General features: G+C 38.1%; 1 long non-coding RNA gene across 2 annotated transcripts; it reads right to left on the reverse strand.

Annotated features, from left to right (window-relative positions):
• Window positions 1–16,120: 16,120 nt before the first annotated feature.
• On the reverse strand, window positions 16,121–19,759 carry LOC143661606 (uncharacterized). Of its 2 annotated transcripts, XR_013164731.1 has the most exons (4): window positions 19,352–19,759; window positions 17,748–17,866; window positions 17,095–17,228; window positions 16,121–16,228 (listed from the first exon to the last, which is right to left on the reverse strand). It is a non-coding gene; the product is annotated as an uncharacterized LOC143661606 (long non-coding RNA). The 2 variants fall into 2 exon arrangements; XR_013164723.1 differs by having other exon boundaries at window positions 17,095–17,866.
• Between the last annotated feature and the right edge of the window lie 135 nt (window positions 19,760–19,894).

Consider the following 19,894-nt stretch of genomic DNA (forward strand, 5'->3'; position numbering starts at 1 on the left):
GTCTTTGTTTCTGACATTTTATGCAACATACTGTCCTCAAGGTTCATTCACCTAGTTGCATGCCTCCCAACTTCATTCCTTCTTGTAGCTGCTCAGTAGTCTGTGGTATGTTTATTCCACAGTTCCCCCTACCATTCTTCAGTCGTGTATCCTTAGGCCACCTTTGTCCATTGCAAATTATGAATACTGCTGGCATACACACCAGTGTGCAAATGTCCATATGTGTCCCCAACTCAGTACCTGCAGGTATTCATCTAGCAACGAGGTTACAGGATCATATGGCAACCCCACTCCTTGCCTCCTGTGGAACCACCACACTGCCCAAGGGCTGCACCTCTCAGCTTCCCTACCAAAAGAGAATAGGTACATCTCTTTCTCCACATTTTCTCTAGCATTCATTTCTCTCTGTTCATTTTTAAAGAGTTTTATTCATACATCATACAATCCAACCTAAGTAAATAGCCATGCCTTTGCCACCATACTCTATATGAACACATTTCCTTTCTTCTGCAAAGAATCCATACCCCTCCCCTATATCCCCTACTTGGTGATATTTAATTTGGCCTAATGCCTTTGTTACATTCAATGAAGCTTATTACAATATTCCTGTTGGCTGTAGACCCTAGCTTGCATTGATTGTATTTTTTTCCTGTATACCATCCCATTTTCAACACCTTGCAATACTGAAATTCATTTCTCGCCCCCATGCAAAAACATTTTAATATTTCTACATTTAATCACCATCATTGTCCATTCTAGGCGTTCCTAAATTATACTGTCTCAATCTTTATCCTCTTTCTTTCATTCTGATGTCATACATGACCCCAACCCTTCTCTCTCAATCATATTCACATTCAGCTTCATTCAGTGTACTTATATTATTGTGCTACTATCTGATAGTATTGTGCTATCCATTTCTGAATTTTATAATCAGTCCTATTGTACATTCTGTATTCCTTCAGCACCAAATGCCCAATCTCTACCTATTTTCTATATCTTAATAACCTGCATTCTTAACTTCAACTCTCAGAGTTCACTCATTAATGTTATAGTTCATATTAGTGAGACAATACAGTATTTGTCCCTTTTTTTCTGGCTAATTTCACTCAGCATAATAGCCTCAAGTTTTATCCACATCGCTCCATGCTTCATGACTTTATTCTGTCTTACAGCTATGTAATATTCCATCATATGTATATACCACAGCTTCTTTAGCTACTCATCCATTGACAGACATTTGGGCTGTTTCCATCTCTTGGCAATAGTGAGCAACACTGCTATAAACACTGGTGTGTAAATGTCCATTGTGTCCTTTCTTTCAGTTTCTCTGAATATATATCTAGTAATGGGATTGCTGGATCATATGGCAATTCTATACTTAGCATCCTGAGGAATGCCAAACTGCCTTCCAGAGCAGTTGCACCATTCTACATTCCCACCAACAGCGAATAAGTATACCTCTTTCTCCACAGCATTATCTCATTGTGATTTTGATTTGCATTTTCCTAATAGCCAGTACCGTTGAGCATCTTTTCATGTGCCTTTTAGTCATTTGTATTTCCTTTTCAGAAAAGTGTCTGTCCATGTGTTTTTGCCCTTTTTTAAAACTAGTTGGCTATCTTTTTGTTGTTGAGTTGTGCAATCTCTTTATATATTCTGGATATTAAACCTTTATCTGGGCAGGCAATGGTGTTTCAGTGGCAAAGTTCTTGCTTGCCATGCCAGAGACCTGGTTTCAATTCCTGGGGCCTGCCCATGTTAAAAAAAAATCAGAAACATTTATCTAATATGTGGTTTCCAAATATTACTTCCCATTGTGTAGGCTGCCTTTTTACTTTCCTGACAAAGTTCTTTGATGCACAAAGGTGTTTAATTTTGATGAGATCCCATTTATCTATTTCTTTTTTCATTGCTTGTGCTTTGGATGTTGGGTGTAAGGTCTAGGAAACCACCTCCTAATACAAGATTTATAAGATATTTCCCTATACTTTCTTCTAAAAGTTTTATGGTCTTAACTCTAATATTTAGGTCTTTGATCCATTTTGAGTTTATTTTTGTGTAGGGTATGAGATATAGATCTCTTGAATTCTTTGGCATATGGATATCCAGTTTTCCAATCATCATTTACTGAAGAGGCTACTCTCTCCCAGTTGGATTGGCTTGACTCTCTCACCAAAGATCAATTGTCCATAGATGAAAGGGTCTATCTGTGAACACTCAATTTGATTCCATTGGTCAGTATATTTATCTTTATGCTGGTACCATGCTGTTTTGACCATTGTAGCTTTGTAATATGCTTTAAAGTCAGGTAGTGAGCCCTCCCACTTCATTATTCTTTCTCAATATATTTTTAGCTATTCTTGGAACCTTCCCCTTAATAAGTTTGGTTATTAGTTTTTCTATTTCTACAAAGTAAGTTGTTGGGATTATAATTTGTATTGCATCAAATCTATAAATCAATATGGGTAGAAGTGACATCTTAACAGTATTTAGTTTTCTATCCCATGAATATGGCATGCCCTTCCATTTGTCCAGGTCTTCTTCGATTTCTTTTAGCAATTTTCTATAGTTTTCAGCATAAGGTCTTTTGTATCCTTAGCTAAATTTATTCCTAAATATTTTATTCTTTTGGTTGCTATTGTAAATTGAATTTTTTTTCTTGATTTCTTGTCAGATTGATCATTAATAGGACATAGAAATACTACTGATTTTTGGATGTTAATCTTGTATCCTGCCACTTTGTTATATTCTTTTATTAGCTTTGCTGTAGGTTTTTCAGGATTTTCTACATATAGTGTCACATCATCTGCAAACGGTGAGAGTTTTACTTCTTTCTTTCTAATTTTGATGGCTTTTATTCCTTATTCTTGTCTAATTGCTCTGGCTAGAACTTCCAGCACAATGTTGAATAACAATGGTGACAGTGGGTATCCTTGTCTTATTCCTGATCTTAGAGGGAAAGCTTTTAATCTTTCCCATTGAATATGATGTTAGCTGTGGGTTTTTCATATATTCCCTGTATCATGTTGAGGAAGTTCCCTTCTATTCCTATTCTTTCAAGTGTTTTCACCAAGAAAGTTTGTTGAATTTTGTCAAATACCTTTTCTGCATCAATTGAGATGATAATGTCAGCTATTTTTGCTTTGATTTATTGATGTGATGTGTTGCATTAATTGATTTCCTTGAACCATCCTTGCATACCTGAAATCCCACTTGGCCATAGTATATAATTCTTTTAATGTGCTGCTGGGTTCAATTTGCAAATATTTTGTTGATGATTTTTGCATCTGTACTCATTAAAGAGATTGATCTATAATTTCCTTTTCTTGCAGTATCTTTGTCTGGCTTTGGTATTGGTGTAATGTTGGCTTCATAGAATGAGTTAGGTAGCTTTCCCTCCTCTTCAAGTTTTTTGAAGAGACTAAGAAGGATTGGTACTAATTCTTTCTTGACTGCTTGGTAGAATTCACATTTGAAAATATCTGGCCCTGGATTTTTCTTTTTGGGGAGCTTTTTGATGACTGATTCATTTTCTTTACTTGTGATTGGTTTGTTGAGGTCTCCTATTTCTTCTCAAGTCAATGTTGGTTGTTGTCCACTTCATCTGTGTTGTCTAGTTTGTAAGCATATACTTGCTTATAGTAACCCCTCATTAGCTCCTTTATTTCTGTGGGGTCAGTAGTTATGTCCCCTCTCCCATTTTAAATTTTATTTGCACCCTCTCTCTCTCTCTCTCCCTGTTTTTGTTTTGTTTTGTTTGCTTGCTTTTGACAGCCTAGCTAAGGGTCTATTGACTTCATTGATTTTCTCAAAGAACAAACTTCTGGTTTTGTTGATTTTCTCAGTTGTTTTCATGTTCTCAATTTCATTTATTTCTGCTCTAATCTTGTTATTTCTTTCCTTTTGTTTGCTTTGGAGTTAGTTTGCTCTTCTTTCTCTAGTTCTTAGAGAACACTTAATTCCTTGATTTTTTCTTTCTTCTTTTTATTATAGGCATTTAAGGCAATAAATTTCCCTCTTAACACTGCCTTTGCTGCATCTCATAAATTTTGATATGTTGTGTTTCCATTTTCATTTGCCTCAAGATATTTACTGATTTCTCTTGTAATTTCTTTCTTGACCCTCTGATTGTTTAAGAGTGTGTTGTTTAGCCTCCATATGTTTGTTACTTTACTGGCCTTCTGCCTGTTATTTATTTCCAAGTTCATTCCATTATGACCCAAGAAGGTATTTTGTATAATTTTTAAAAAATTTTATTTATTTATTAAACTAAAAAATTTTAACAACAAGCAAATAAAAACACTCTTAACATATCATTCTGTTCAACATATATAATCAGTAATTCACAATATCATCACATAGTTGCATATTCATCATCATGATAATTTCTTAGAACATTTGCATCAGTTCAGAAAAAGAAATAAAAAGACAACAGAAAAAGAAAAAAAATGAAAACAGAAAAAAAAGAGATTACACATACCCTACCCCTTACTCCTCCCTTTCATTGATCACTGGCATTTCAAACTAAATTTATTTTAACATTTGTTCCTCCTATTATTTATTTTTATTCCATATGTTCTACTCATCTGTTGACAAGGTAGATAAAAAGAGCATCAGATACAAGGTTTTCACAATCACAAAGTCACATTGTGGAAGCTATATCATTATTCAATCATCATCGAGAAACATGGCTACTGGAACACAGCTCTACATTTTCAGGCAGTTCCCTCCAGCCTCTCCATTACATCTTGAATAACAAGATGATATCTACTTAATGAGTAAGAATAACCTCCAGGATGATCTCTCGATTCTGTTTGGAATCTCTCAGCCATTGACACTTTGTCTCATTTCACTCTTCCTCCTTTTGGTCAAGAAGGTTTTCTCAATCCCTTGATGCCGAGTCTCAGCTCATTCTGGGATTTCTGTCCCATGTTGCCAGGAAGGTCCGCACCCCTTGGAGTCATGTCCCACGAGACAGGGGGAGGGTGGTGAGTTTGCTTGTTGGGTTGGCTGGAGAGAGAGGCCACATCTGAGCAACAAAAGAGGCTCTCTTGGGGATGACTCTTAGGCCTAAATTTTAAGTAGGCTTGACCTATCCTTTGTGGGGCTAAGTTTCATATGAACAAACCCCAAGACTGGGGGCTCAGCCTATGGCTTTGGTTGCCCACACTGCTTGTGAGAATATCAAGAATTCAACTTGGGGAAGTTGATTTCCCCGTTCTCACCATTCCCCAAAGGGGACTTTGGAAATACTTTTCCATTCACTGATCAAATCACTCTGGGATTCATTGAAGCATCACTCTGGACAAACTAACAAAATCTCATGTCCTTGGAGCTGAAGGGTTACAGACTGTGCAACAGAACTAGATACAAAAATTCAAAAATGGACAGCACAATACTATCTAACTGTAATGTAATTATGTTAAAACACTGAATGAAGCTGCATCTGAGCTATAGTTTTTGTTTGTTTTTTGTTTTTTCCTTTTTTATATATTTTTTTATTTTTTATTTTTATTATATTTTTATTTTTTCTCTATATTATCATTCTATATCTTTTTCTGTTGTTTTGCTAGTTCTTTTCCTAAATTGATGCAAATGTACTAAGAAATGATGATCACACATCTATGTGATGATAATAAGAATTACTGATTGCATATGTAGAATGGAATGATTTCTAAATGTTGTTAGTTAATTTTTTTTAATTAATAAAAAAAAGATATAATTGGCATAAAACTGTAAAAAAAATCTCATGTCCTACCAAAGGTGCCATGTACTTATGGTGTTCAACCAAGCTATCTACATAAGTTATATTAGGAAATGCACTAGCCAAAATATAAATTTTGTACCAAATAAGCATTTTTTGCTTTAGTCTCACACATAAATTGAAATTTTAAAATATTAATTACCATTTATTTTCAGCACCCTGCAGTAATGACATTACTTTGTTCGTCCTCATGCAAAAACATTTTAAAAATTTGTACATTTAGTCACTACCATTATACACTGTAGGCATTCCTAGATTACACCATCTCAATCTTTATCATCCATCTTTCTTTCTGATTTCATTTATGCCCCCAGCCCTCCTTCCTCTATCATTCTCACATTCAGCTTCATTCAAGTGTTTTAACATAATTGTATTACAGTTAGGTAGTATTGTGCTGTCCATTTCTGAGGTTTTGTATTCAGTCCTGTTGCACAATCTGTATCCCTTCAGCTCCAATTACCCAATATCTTGCCCTATTTCTATCTCCTGCTGGTCTCTGTTACCAAGAAAATATTCCAAGTTTATTCACTAATGTCAGTTCATATCAGTGAGACCATACAGTATTTGTCCTTTTGTCTTTGGCTAATCTCACTCAGCATGTCCTCAAGGTCCATTCATGTTGTTACATACTTCATAACTTTATTCTGTCTTACAGCTGCATAATATTCCATCGTATGTATATACCACAGCTTGCTTAGGCATTTGTCTGTTGATGGACATTTTGCCTGTTTCCATCTCTTTGCAATTGTTAATAATGCTACTATAAACATTGGTATGCAAATGTCCGTATGTGTCCTTGCCCTCATGTCCTTTGAGTAGATACCTAGCTGTGGTATTGCTCGGTCATATGGCAATTCTACATTCAGCTTTTTGAGGAACCACCAAACTGCCTTACACAGTGGTTGCACCATTTGACATTCCCACCAACAGTGGATAAGTGTGCCTCTTTCTCCACATCCTCTCCAGCGCTTGTTGTTTTCTGTTTTCTTGATAATGGCCATTCCAGATGGTGTGAGATGATATCTCATTGTGGTTTTGATTTGCATTTCCCTAATAGCCTGGGAAATTGAGCACCTTTTCATGTGTCTTTTGGCCATTTGTATTTCCTCTTCTGAGAAGTGTCGGTTCAAGTTTTTTGCCCACTTTGTAATTGGGTTGTCTGTGTTTCTGTTGCTGAGTTGAATAATCTCTTTATGTATTCTGGATACTAGACCTTTATTTGATATATCATTTCCAAATATTGTCTCCCATTGCATAGGCTGTCTTTTTACTTTCTTAACAAAGTTCTTTGATGCACAAAAGTTTTTAATTTTGAGGAGTTTCCATTTCTTTCTTTCCTCAATGCTCATGCTTTCGGTATAAGGTCTAGGAAACCACCTCCTAGTATAAGATTTATAAGATATCTCCCTACATTTTCTTCTAACAGTTTTATGGACTTAGATTTAATGTTTAGGTCTTTGATCCATTTTCAGTTAATTTTTGTATAGGGTATGAGCTATGGATACTCTTTCATTCTTTTGTATATGGATATCCAGTTCTCTAGGCACCATTTATTGAAGAGACTGTTCCGTCCCAGGTGAGTTGGCTTGACTGCCTTATCAAAGATCAATTGTCCACAGATGAGAGGGTCTTTTTCTGAACACTCTATTTTATTTCATTGGTCAGTGTATCTATCTTTATGCCACTATCACGTTGTTTGGACCACTGTAGCTTCATTATATGCCTTAAAGTCAGGTAGCATGAGACCTCCAACTTCATTTTTTTTCCTCAGGATACTTTTAGCTATTCATGGCACGCCGCCCTTCCAGATATATTTGGTTATTGGTTTTTCTATTTCTGAAGACAAAGTTTTTGGGATTTTAATTGGTATTATATTGACTCTGTAAATCAATTTAGATAGAATTGACATCTTAACTATATTTAACCTTCCAATCCATGAACATGCTATGCCCTTCCATTTATTTAGGTCTTCTGTGATTTCTTTTTAACAATTTCTTGTAGTTTTCTTTGTATAGGTCTGTTGTCTCTTCAGTTAAATTTATTCCTAAATATTTTATCCTTTGGTTGAGTTGTAATTGGAATTTTTTTCTTGATTTCCCCCTCAGATTGTTCATTACTAGTGTATAGAAATATTACAGATTTTTGAGTGTTGATCTTGTAACCTTCCACTTTGCAGTATTCATTTATTAGCTCTAGTAGTTTTGCTGTGGATTTTTCAGGGTTTTCAACATATAGTATCATGTCATCTGCAAACAGTGAGAGTTTTACTTCTTCCTTTCCAATTTCGATGCCTTGTATTTCTTTTTCTTGTCTAATTGCTCTGGCTAGAACTTCCAACACAATGTTGAATAACAGTGGTGATAATGGACCACCTTGTCTTGTTCCTGATCTTAGGGGGAAAGTTTTCAGTTTTTACCCATTGATGGGGATGCTAGCTGTGGGTTTTTCATATATTCTTTTATCATTTTGAGGAAGTTCCCTTCTATTCCTTTCCTTTGAAGTGTTTCAAACAGGAAAGGATGTTAAATTTTGTCAAATGCCTTTTCTGCATCAATTGATGATCATGTGGTTTTTCTGCTTTGATTTGTTGATATGGTGTATTACATTAATTGATTTTCTTATGTTGAACCATCCTTGCATACCGGGATAAATCCTACTTGGTCATGGTGTATAATTCTTTAATGTGCTGCTGGATTTGATTTGCTAGAATTTTTTTGAGGATTTTTGCATCTATGTTCATTAGAGAGATTGGTCTGTAGTTTTCTTTTTTTGTAATATCTTTGTCTGGCTTTGGTATGAGGGTGATGTTGGCTTTGTAGAATGAGTTAGGTAGCTTTCCCTCCTCTTCAATTTTTTTGAAGAGTTTGAGCAGGATTGGTACTAATTCTTTCTTGAATGTTTGGTAGAATTCACATGTGAAGCCATCTGGTCCTGGTCTTTTCTTTTGGGGGAGCTTCTTAATGATCGATTCAATTTCTTTACTTATGATTGGTTTGTTGAGGTTGTCTATTTCTTCTCGAGTCAATGTTGATTATTCATGCATCTAGAAAGTTGTTCATTTCATCTACATTGTCAAATTTATTAGCATAAAGTCTTTTATAGTATCCTCTCATTACTTCTTTTATTTCTGTGGGGTTGGTGGTTACATCTCCACTTCTATTTCTGGTTTTATTTATTTACATCCTCTCTCTTCTTTTTATCAACTCACTAAGGATCATCAATCTTACTGATTTTCTCATAGAACCAACTTCTGGTTTTGTTGATTTTTTCAATTGTTTTCATGTTCTCAATCTCATTTATTTCTGCTCTAATCTTCATTATTTCTTTCCTTTTGCTTGCTTTGGGGTTAGTTTGCTGTTCTTTCTCTACTTCTTCCAAGTGGACAGTTAATTCCTCAATTTTTGCCCTTTCTTCTTTTTTGATATAGGCATTTAGGGCAATAAATTTCCCCCTTAGCACTGCCTTTGCTGTGTCCCCATAAGTTTTGATATGTTGTGTTTTCATTTTCATTTGCCTCAAGATATTTACTGATTTCTCTTGTAATTTCTTCCTTGACCCACTGGTTGCTTAAGAGTGTGTTGTTGAGTCTCCACATATTTGTGAATTTTCTGGCACTCTGCCTATTATTGATTTCCAGCTTCATTCCTTTATGATCTGAGAAAGTGTTTTGTATTATTTCAATCTTTTCAAATGTATTGAGACTTGCTTCGTGACTCAGCATATGACCTATCCTTGAGAATGATCCATGAGCACTCGAGAAAAAGGTGTATCTTGCTGTTGTGAGGTGTAATGTTCTATAAATGTCTAAGTCTATAAATGTCTAAGTCATTTATTGTATTATTCAACTTCTCTGTTTCTTTATTGATCCTCTGTCTAGATGTTCTGTCCATTGATGAGAGTGTGGAATGGAAGTCTCCAACTATCATCGTAGATACATCTATTTCTCTTTTCAGTGTTTGCCTCATGTATTTTAGAGCATTCTGGCTCAGTGCATAAATATTTATGATTGTTATGTGTTCTTGTTGAATTGTTACTTTTATTAATACATAGTGTCCTTCTTTGTCTCTTTTAACTGTTTTACATTTGAAGTCTAATTTGTTGGATATTAGTATAGCTACTCCTGCTCTTTTCTGGTTGTTATTTGCATGGAATATCTTTTCCCAACCTTTCACTTTCAACCTATGTTTATCCTTGGGTCTAAGATGTGTTTCCCGTAGACAGCATATAGATGGGTCCTGTGTTTTAATCCATTCTGCCCGTCTGTGTCTTTTGATTGGGGTGTCTAATCCATTAACATTTGGTGTTATTACTATATAAGCAGTACTTTCTTCTACTGTTTTGCCTTTTATATGTCATGTCTAATTTTTCTTCTTTTTACTTTTACTGATAGTCTTCATTTCTACACTCTTCTACCTCTCTCTCCTGTCTTTTTGTATCTGCCTCTTGTGCTCCCTTTAGTATTTCTTGCAGAGCTGGTCTGTTGGTCACAAATTCTCTCAGTGATTTTTTTGTCCAAAAATGTTTTAATTTCTCCCTCATTTTTGAAGGACAATTTTTCTGGATATAGAATTCTTGGTTGGCAGTTTTTCTCTTTTAGTAATTTAAATATATCATCCCATTGTCTTCTTGCCTCCATGGTTTCTGCTGAGAAATCTACGCATAGTCTTATTGGGCTTCCCTTGTATGTGATGGATTACTTTTCTCTTGCTGCTTTCAAGATTCTCTTTCTCTTTGACATCTGACATTCTGATTAGTAAGTGTCTTGGAGTACGTCTTTTGGATCTATTCTCTTTAGGGTACACTGCACTTCTTGGATCTGTAATTTCAAGTCTTTCACAACAGTTGGGAAATTTTCAGTGTTAATTTCCTCCATATAGTTTTTCTCCTCCTTTTCCCTTCTCTTCTCTTTCTGGGACACCCACATCATGTATATTCATGGACTTCATGTTGTCATTCAATTCCCTGAGTCCCTGCTCATAGTTTTCCATTCTTTTCCTCATATTTTCTTTTGCTTGTCAGATTCAGATGTTCCACCCTCCAGTTCACTAATCATATCTTCTGCCTCTTGAAGTCTGACATTTAGGTTTCCATTGTTTTTTTCATCTCTTCTACAGTGCCTTTCATTCCCATAAGTTCCGTGATTTGTTTTTTCAGATTTTTTATTTCTTCTTTTTGTTAATTCCTTGCCTTCCTTATATCCTCCCTCAATTCATTGATTTGATTTTTGATGAAGTTTTCCATGTCTTTTCAAACACTCTGAATTAATTGTTTCAACTCCTCTATCTCATTTAAATTGTTGGTTTGTTCCTTTGACTGGGCCATATCTTCAATTTTCTGTGTGATTCGTTATTTTTCCTGACATCTAGGCATTTAATTACCTTAATTAGTTTATTCTGGAGATTGCTTTCACTTCTTTTACCTAGGATTTTCTTGCTGGATGACTTTATTGTCTCTCTGTTATTTGACATTCAGTTCAGCTTATTCTGGACCACTAGCTTAGTTTTGTTTAACAGAGCAGAAATTTTCAGTTCTTGTTTTCTTGTTTCTTGCCCTGCCTGTATGGTGTCTTTTCCCCCTGCGCCCTTAGGAGGTATTATAGACCCAGCCAGCTTTTCCCAGACCAAATTGGCCTCCTGTCAGGAGGAAAGAATCACCTGCATCAGTTTTCCCTGAGGGTGAGACCCAGCAGGTTGAAAGACTTTCCTGTGAAGTCTCTGGATTCTGTGTTTTTCCTATCCTGCCAAAGATGTGGTGCTTATCTGCCTATGGGTCCCACCAGCATAAGGTGATGCAGTACCTTTAACTTCAGCATACTCTCCCTACTGGGGTGTGGTGGAGACAGAGGAGTGGTTGTGGGCTGGCTTTAATTGCTTCAAATTTCCAAACTCTGGGGTCTGAATTCCTTGAAGGAGGGAATCCACCTGATTGGGCCCCACCCCTCTCCTGGGGAAGGCACAGGCTCCAGACAAGCTCTCCAACAAGCTTGTTTCTGCCTATGCTTGGGACAGTTGCAGCCTAAGAAGCCCTACCACTGTATCCAAAGGCAGTATAGCCTTAGTAGAAACACAGGTACAGAAAGAAAAAAGAGAAAGAAAGAGAAAAATCCTTCTCAGAGCAGGACCCTGTTCCTCAGGTTTGCCAACAACAGCATAAGTTGGTATGCTGGTTTGTGCACCTTCAAATCCTATATGCCCCCTCCTTTCCTTCAGAGCCCAGACCCTTTCAAGTATTATGTGCTATCCGACGCAAAATATCTGTTTCTTTTTTTTCTTTTTTCCTTTTCCGTCAGCCCTGCCCCCTTGGCACCAGAGCACAAATCAGCAACCTCTGCTTTAACCAGGTTTAGCTGAGCTAGGGCCTATTTTTAGTAGTCGGAATTTGTGAATTAATTTCATAATTGAAGCTTAGTTGTGCTTTGCCCCTGCTGCTGGTAAACTTTTTCCTTTCCCCTCTGGGAAGCGGCCTGTGGGGGTGGGGCGCTGGCCACTGTGGCTTGGGGAACTCATGGTTCTGGGGGCTCCCAGCCGGTCCAGGTGTTCCAGACTGGGGTACACTCTGTGTTCAGTCACTGACGTGGCCCCAGGAGTTGTTCTTTACTGTTCCTGGCTATTCAGTAGCTGTTCTGGAGGATGAACTACATCCCACACCTCGCTACGTTGCCATCTTGGCACTCTCCCCCTCTTTGTCATTTCTGAAGGACTATTTTGCTGGATATAGAATTCTTGGTTGGCAGTTTTTCTCTTTCAGTATCTTAAATATATCTTACCACTTCCTTCTCACCTTGATGGTTTCTGCTGAGAAATCTGCATAGTCTAATTGAGTTTTCCTTGTATGTGATGGGTTGCTTTTCTCTTGCTGCTTTTAGAATTCCCTCTTTGTCTTTGACATTGACAATCTTATTAGTAGGTGTCTCAGAGTTGATCTATTTGGATCAATTCCATTTGAGGTATGCTGCACTTCTTGGATTTGTAATTTTATGTCCTTCATAAGAGTTGGGAAATTTTCAGTGTTTATTTTTTTCTCATTATTCTTTCTGTCCCTCTGCCTTCTCTTCTCCTGCTGGGACACCCATAACACATATTTTCACATGCTTTATGTTGATATTCAATTACCTAAGTTCCTGCTCATATTTTCTCATTCCTTTCCATATCTGTTCTTTTCTGAGTAGGATTTCAGCTGTACTGTCCTCTAGTTCACTAATTATTTCTTCTGCCTCTTCAAATCTGCTGTTATACATTTCCCTTGTTTTTCATCTCTTCTAAAGTGCCTTTCATTCCCTTAAGTTCTGTTGTTTGTTTTTTCAAGCTTTTGAGTTCTTCTTTATGTTCTCTCAATGTCTTCTTTATATCCTTTATCTCTTCTGCCATAACTTCCCTCAATTCGTTGATTTGATTTAGCATGTCTGTTTAAACATCTTTAATTAGTTGTTTTAACTCTTGTATCTTGTTTAAAGTGTTAATTTGTTCCTTTGACTGGGCCATTACAAGTATGATGCATAATTTTTTGCTGATGTCTAGACATCTGATTCCTTGATGGCTTTACTCTGGAGGTAATTTTCACTCTTTTACCTAGTGTTTTCTTGTTGATTGGCTTTCTTCTTTATCTGTTCTCTGTTACCAGTTCAACTTATTTTAGACCTTTTGCATAGCTTCTGTTTAACTGATCAGAATTTTTTAGCTCTTGTTTTTCTGGTTCTTGCCCTGCCTATATGGAAGTTGTGTTTTGTTTTTTTTTTTTTAGGACAGTCTCCCTAGATATGATTGACCACAATCAGATTTTCCCAGACACACCAGGCCCAGGTCTCAGGAGAATGTTGTTTTCAGTATCAAATTTCCCTGAGGATGAAACCCAGCAGATTGCCAGACTTTCCTGTGAAGCCTCTCATCTCTGTTTTTTTCCTATCCTGTCCAATAGTGGTGCTTTAAAGCCTGCAGCTCCCAACCAGCAAAATTTGTGTGGTGCCCTTAAGTCTCATAAGATCCTGTCCCTGCCAGGGGCATGTTTGAGACAGAGGCTGAGGTAGAAGGCAAGTTTAAGCTGTTTCTGTTTTTCACTCCTGGTGTCTGAATTTTTTGAGTCAGGGCTGCCACTTGAGCTGGGCCTACCCCTCCCCTTTCTTGGGGAAGATACATCCTTTAGCGAAGTATCTCCTTCACTTGACAAGTTACTTTGTCTCCCAGAACTATCTTAACTTTGCCCTTGCCTGAGTCAGTGCTGACAACTGAAAATGCATGAGGCTTTGTCTAATTAGCTACTTAGAGGGGAGGGGAGGGGGGAGGGAGAGAGGGAGGGAAAGAAAGAAAGGAAAAGAAAAGAAAAGAAAAGAAAAGAGGTCTTTTCAGAGACAGTCCCCAGCCCCCAAAGTTTGCCAGTCAAGAGCTGGAGTTGGTACCTGGCTCTATGCGCCCCTTTTCTTGGGGGGACAGCCCTTTTCCAGTATTTTGCATTCAGCTGACTCCATAAAGCTTCCTTTTTTCCCATAAGCCCTGCCTCCTCTCTGCAAGGAGAGACATCAGGATTCCTTTCTGGCTTCCTCTGGGTTTATCTGTGTTCAAAGCTTGTATTCGGCAGTCCAAATTTGTTAGTTAAAACTGACAGGTGGAGATTGGTTGAGCTACTGTTTCTTGCTCCTAGTAAAGACGGCTTATTTTTCCCACAAAAAAAGTATCACCAATGCAGCCTGCCAAGCCAGTGCGGAGGGCCACCAGCCTATGCAGTTTGGAGCTTTACCTATAGTTCTACATTGTGTTCTTTTTACTTTTTTTTTTAATTAGTTTTTAAATTTTTTTTTAAAACTATAACTAACACAAACATTCTTAACTTATGATCATTCCGTTCTACATATATAATCAATAATTCACAATATTATCACATATTCATCATCATGATCATCATCATGATCATTTCTTAGAACATTTGCATCAAGTCAGAAAAAGCAATAAAAGACAACAGAAAAAGAAATAAAACCAAAACAGAAAAAATGATTATACATACCATACCCCTTATGCCTGCCTCCCTTTCATTGATCACTAGCATTTCAAACTAGATCTATTTTAACATTTGTTCCCCCTATTATTTATTTTTATTCCATATGTTCCTCTCGTCTGTTGACAAGGTAGATAAAAGGAGCATCAGACACAAGGTTTTCACAATCACACAGTCACATTGTGAAAGCTCTATCATTATATAATCATCTTCAAGAAACATGGCTACTGGAACACAGCTCTACATTTTCAGGCAGTTCCCTCTTGCCTCTCCACTACATCTTGACTAACAAGGTGACATCTATTTAATGTGTAAGAATGCATTGTGTTCTTGATCCTTCCACCCATTCCAGACTGGTGTACAATATATATCCAGTCACGGGTGTCCCCCAAACAGTCATTCCAGACAGTTCCTATTTACTAGCTGCTCTAGAGGACTAAAGAAATACCACACTTCCTTATGCCACCCTCTTGTCCTGCTGGCCACTCCTTGTGTTTTAATAGACAAGTGGGCTTTAAGAAAGTAGAAGAATAAGAGGAAGGGCATTTTAGATCAGAAAAACCCCACTTTAAAGGCTAAGACGTGGGAAACAACATCCTGTTCTCAGGGTACTACAAGAAGTTCAATAATAGTACAATGGAGGCTCTGAATAAGTATCTGCTTGATTACTGACTGAATTAGCGTTGGATGTAAGAGATGGCTGGAGATGAGGATAGGTAGGTGGGGGTAAGCTCAGATCACAAAAGGACCACAATAAGGAACCTGAAGGCTAAACAGAGCCTGCTGCATTTTTGCCTAACATTTCATATGTTGGACTGGTTTACTTTTGCTTCCCCAAATCTTTTTTCTTCAGATACAGTACAAATGATGCAAAAAAATAATTCATAGGTGATATCTATTCTATGTCTATATCTTTAGATCTATGTTTACAAATCAATTGCAATCACTACCACGGTCCTGCGGAAAATATTTTTGTCTAGCATCAGAGTATTATTAAAATAATTATTTTTGAAAATAGCCTTTCATAAATTCCATATTCATATAGGTATATTCATATAGATATAGCAAGGGCAAGGGAAGGAGGTAGGAGAGTTGAAATATTAGGAGAGCAATACTAACATTTCTATTTTGCAGTGCACAATGTGGAGGTAGAAAGGAAATATTGTAGCTTATAAAGCGCCAATTTATCTGATTTTCTTGAGAATGTTATCTTTAAAGTACTAATCAAAAATTGGGTTTTACTTACAATCTTTTTAAAAAATTTTTTTAATTAATTAATTAATTAATTTTTTATTAATTAAAAAAATTAACTAACACAACATTTAGAAATCATTCCATTCTACATATGCAATCAGTAATTATTACAATCTTAATCTTACAATGCTAACATCTTTCTTCAGCAATAATTCCTTTTTCTGTTTGCTCTATGTTTCTGAGTTTATCCTTTTTTACTCCATCATTGTCATTTTAATGAGTTATCTGGATTAAATGGAGAAAAGCCTGTGTTCAACACACCATGTTTATCCAGAAGTCTCCTTATTTTTAGGTCTTCACATGTATATGTGTGATGTACATATTTTATAAGTAGGAAAGATCCAAGTACAGTTATAGGCAATTACATAAGTATTAAATATATGTACAATATTAGAGTAACAGTACGTAATATTTATTGAGTGCTTATATGTGCTAGGCAATCTTTTAAATGTTCATATTACTATATATATTACATATGTTATCCTTACAATAACCCCATGAGGTGGGTTCCATGATTCGAGCCCTGGCAGTCTGACTGCAGAGCCCCTATGCTGTATTACCTGGTTCATCATTTTCTAGACTACAGCTAATCCTGTTATTTTCTATTTGTCAGATCTCAGTCAATTACAGTTTTTGTTAGCTTAAGCTATACCTAAGCTTTTCTATGTATATTTGAACATTTACTGTCTATTATTTGCTATGATAAAGCCAGCACCATTGCCTGTGTATCTGTTTGAGGTACATGGTGGAGGCAGAACAAACCAAGACAGTTTGTAACAAATTCTAAATCTGTTTGAATCTGAAAGCTGCATGTTTGTTTTATAATACAGACAGATGTGCATTTCCTCTGAAAGAATGCCCATACCATCTGTAACTTGAGGGTCAAAGAGAAACAGAAGTCCCACATTAGTGACACAACACTTAAAATTGCCTAATGGCCTCCAATACATCCTAATTCACACAATTCAATCCCTCATCCCCTATCACTTTGTACAAAATTACTCATGTGACAATTCTTTGTAGGCTAAACTGCTAAAACAGGCTCCTGAATGTCATGTCTCCAATGTAATAGAAATTTAGGTCTTGCTCACATAATAATCCAGAGTGGGTGTTCCATCACGTAGGTGGGCAGCTCTCCTTCATCCAGGTATCTTGTGGGTCTGCCAAGCCCGAGGGCTGGCAGTCAACTGCATAACCAAAACAGGTCACCGTGTCCAGGGTCCAGCTGGCAGGAAGGGAATGCACATGAAGGAGGCACAACTTTTCTCTAAAAGGCCCTGGCCTGGAAGTGGCAGATATAATTTCTGCTCACATTTCATTGGCAAGAACTTAAAATGTAACCATAACCAGTTGCAAGAGAGGCTGAGAAAAGGCATCTGTGTGCCCAGGAGGAAGGGAGAATAAAATGTGATGGACAACTAGAAGTCTGACAAAGTGATCCTGGTTCTTATTTCACTAAGAAAATAGAAGCAATCAGAAGAAAGTTCCTACTTTCTCCCACCACCAAACCTACAATCTTCCTCAATATGTCCCTTACACCTGGGATTTAGGGAGATAGGTGTGTAGGCTGTCCCAGATCACAAAGGAGCTGTTTCCAAGCTTTCAATCATAACATGGTCATTAACAGCCATACCGTCTAATTACAAAATTCAAATATACCTTCTTTCTTTGAAGTTTTCTCTGTGGCTTTGGATATTGTTGATCAACACCTTTCCTGCCCTGCCTCTATGAAACTCCAGCTTACCTCGTATTGTGGATTCCGTGCTACCCTGGATCTTCTCCCACCTTTCTGATTCCATCTTTCTTTGTTGGTTTCTCTCATCTAAGGCAGAGCTTCTCAAACTTTAATCTGAAACAAATCAGCTGGGGGTACTTGTTAAATTGAAGATGCTGAATCAGCAGCATGGTGTGTGTGTGTGTGTGTGTGTGTGTGTGTGTCTACCCAAGCTGAAATTCTACCGTGTGTGTGTGTGTGTGTGTGTGTGTGTGTGTCTACCCAAACTGAAATTCTACCTTTCTAACAGACTCCCTGCTGATGCCAGTGATACTGGTCCATAACTATACTTTGCATAGCAAGGTTCTAATTATGTTCTACAATATTTTACGCAGTTCTCCCCCTCTCTCACACAGTTATATCACTGCTAGGCAAGGAAATCTCCAGTCTATTTTTTTAGTTTAGTTCTGTTCTCTAGATTTCAAAACCTTTATTTCTAACTGTTCAGAGGCCGCCTCTCTCTGGCTATCTTGCCATCCTTTAAACTGTCCAAATCTAAACTGATCATCTCTCAAGAAGCAAATCCTTCTCTTAACTTTTCTATTTCTCTTAATTGTCCACCAACGCAAAACATCAGCTACCCTTGATCTCTCCAACCAGTTATTTGATGAATTCTGTAGATTCTGCTTCCACATCATCTCTCAACCACATTGTCATTCCTCCTGTCCTACCTTTAGTTCAGACTCATCATTTTACCTGGCCTATTGCAGGCTTTCTGGCAGTTTTTCCATCTCTAACTTCTGTATCTCTTCACAGAGAAGTCTGTAGTACAAAGACAAAACCTTACTTTTCGTTTCAAAAACTTTTAAACCACGAACATTCAAAGTTCTGAATTCAATACAGAAGTTTCCCCTTGGCTTTCAAGGTCTCCTTCTCCTTTGTCTCTTCCACTTCTTAACATGCCCTACAGTCTTGCCGTTTGTTCTTTCCTCAACATGACTTTCATAGATTCAGCTTCACGTATTTTCTCATGCTATCCTCTCTTTATGTAAAAACCTTCTCCCATCCCCATCAAGGTCAGTTCCAAATCCCTTCTCCTTCATGCTGCCTTTCCTGATCACCCAGCCAGTTATGAGTGGCTCTTTGATCCTTCGCAGGGCCATTTATATTGTTTATGTGGCATCTACTGTGGTTTGTTTTGTATTACAACTTTTATCTCTGTTTCATATAAGGGCAATGTCAACATTTTAAAACTCTCCTCTCTAACCCTGTAGCATTATCCTATTACTTATGGTTTTTTGTGTGTGTGTGTGTGTGTGTGTGTGTGTGTGTCTAATTTTAGTTGAATCAAACTGATTGAGGGAAGTAACATGATGTGGTGAAAAGTGCCCGGAATTTGAAGTCTCTACCGTTGGGCTCCGACTCTGATATTTATTAGCTGTGAGGCTTTAGGTAAGTCACTTAACTTCGCTTGTAAAATCAGGATACTACTACCTCAAGGATCATCAAAGGACACGATATGAAAAGTGCTATTTAACTCTGCAAAGAACTGGGCAATGCTAGTCATTTTCCTTACAGTGACCTGATGCTTTCTTGTTATGTTATTCATATTCTGATTTGCAGGAGAATCTTACTTCACTGGCTGGAGGTGAAGTCCTGAGGGGCTGGGGAACCCGGGATAGCAGGTCCCACAGCCCTTTTCCATCCCGTGACCCTCTAACCGCCCTCGGCGATGCAGGGGAACCCGTCGAACGCGGGCGAGCCGCCCGGAGTCCTACTCGCCCAGGAGGCCTCGGTCTTTCCACGCACTCAGGGAAACCCCTTCTCTTCCCGGTCACCCCAATGACCGCGGCGCCACCGCCTACGTGAGACGTTTGGACCCTGCCCGGCCCCCGTAGCTCCCCTTCCCCGGCAGGTGGTTCTGGTCTTCACCCCAACTCTGGGCGCTCACGTCAGCTGCGAACCTCTGCCCACGCGTCAGCGCCGCCACCACCCGAGAACACAAACAAACCCCCGCGCCGGGCTGTGGGCGCGCCAGGCCCCGCCCTCGGTGCCCCGCCCCGCGGCTCTCACGCCGCCCCCTCCGCCGGGACTTCCCTCCCGCCCTCGGCTCGTGGCCGCGCTCTCCCCGCCCCTCCCCGCCGCCTGCAGCCTGCGGCCGCCCTCGCCGCCGTGGT

The sequence above is a fragment of the Tamandua tetradactyla genome, chromosome 2, assembly GCF_023851605.1.
Source record: "Tamandua tetradactyla isolate mTamTet1 chromosome 2, mTamTet1.pri, whole genome shotgun sequence".
Lineage (NCBI taxonomy): Eukaryota > Metazoa > Chordata > Mammalia > Pilosa > Myrmecophagidae > Tamandua > Tamandua tetradactyla.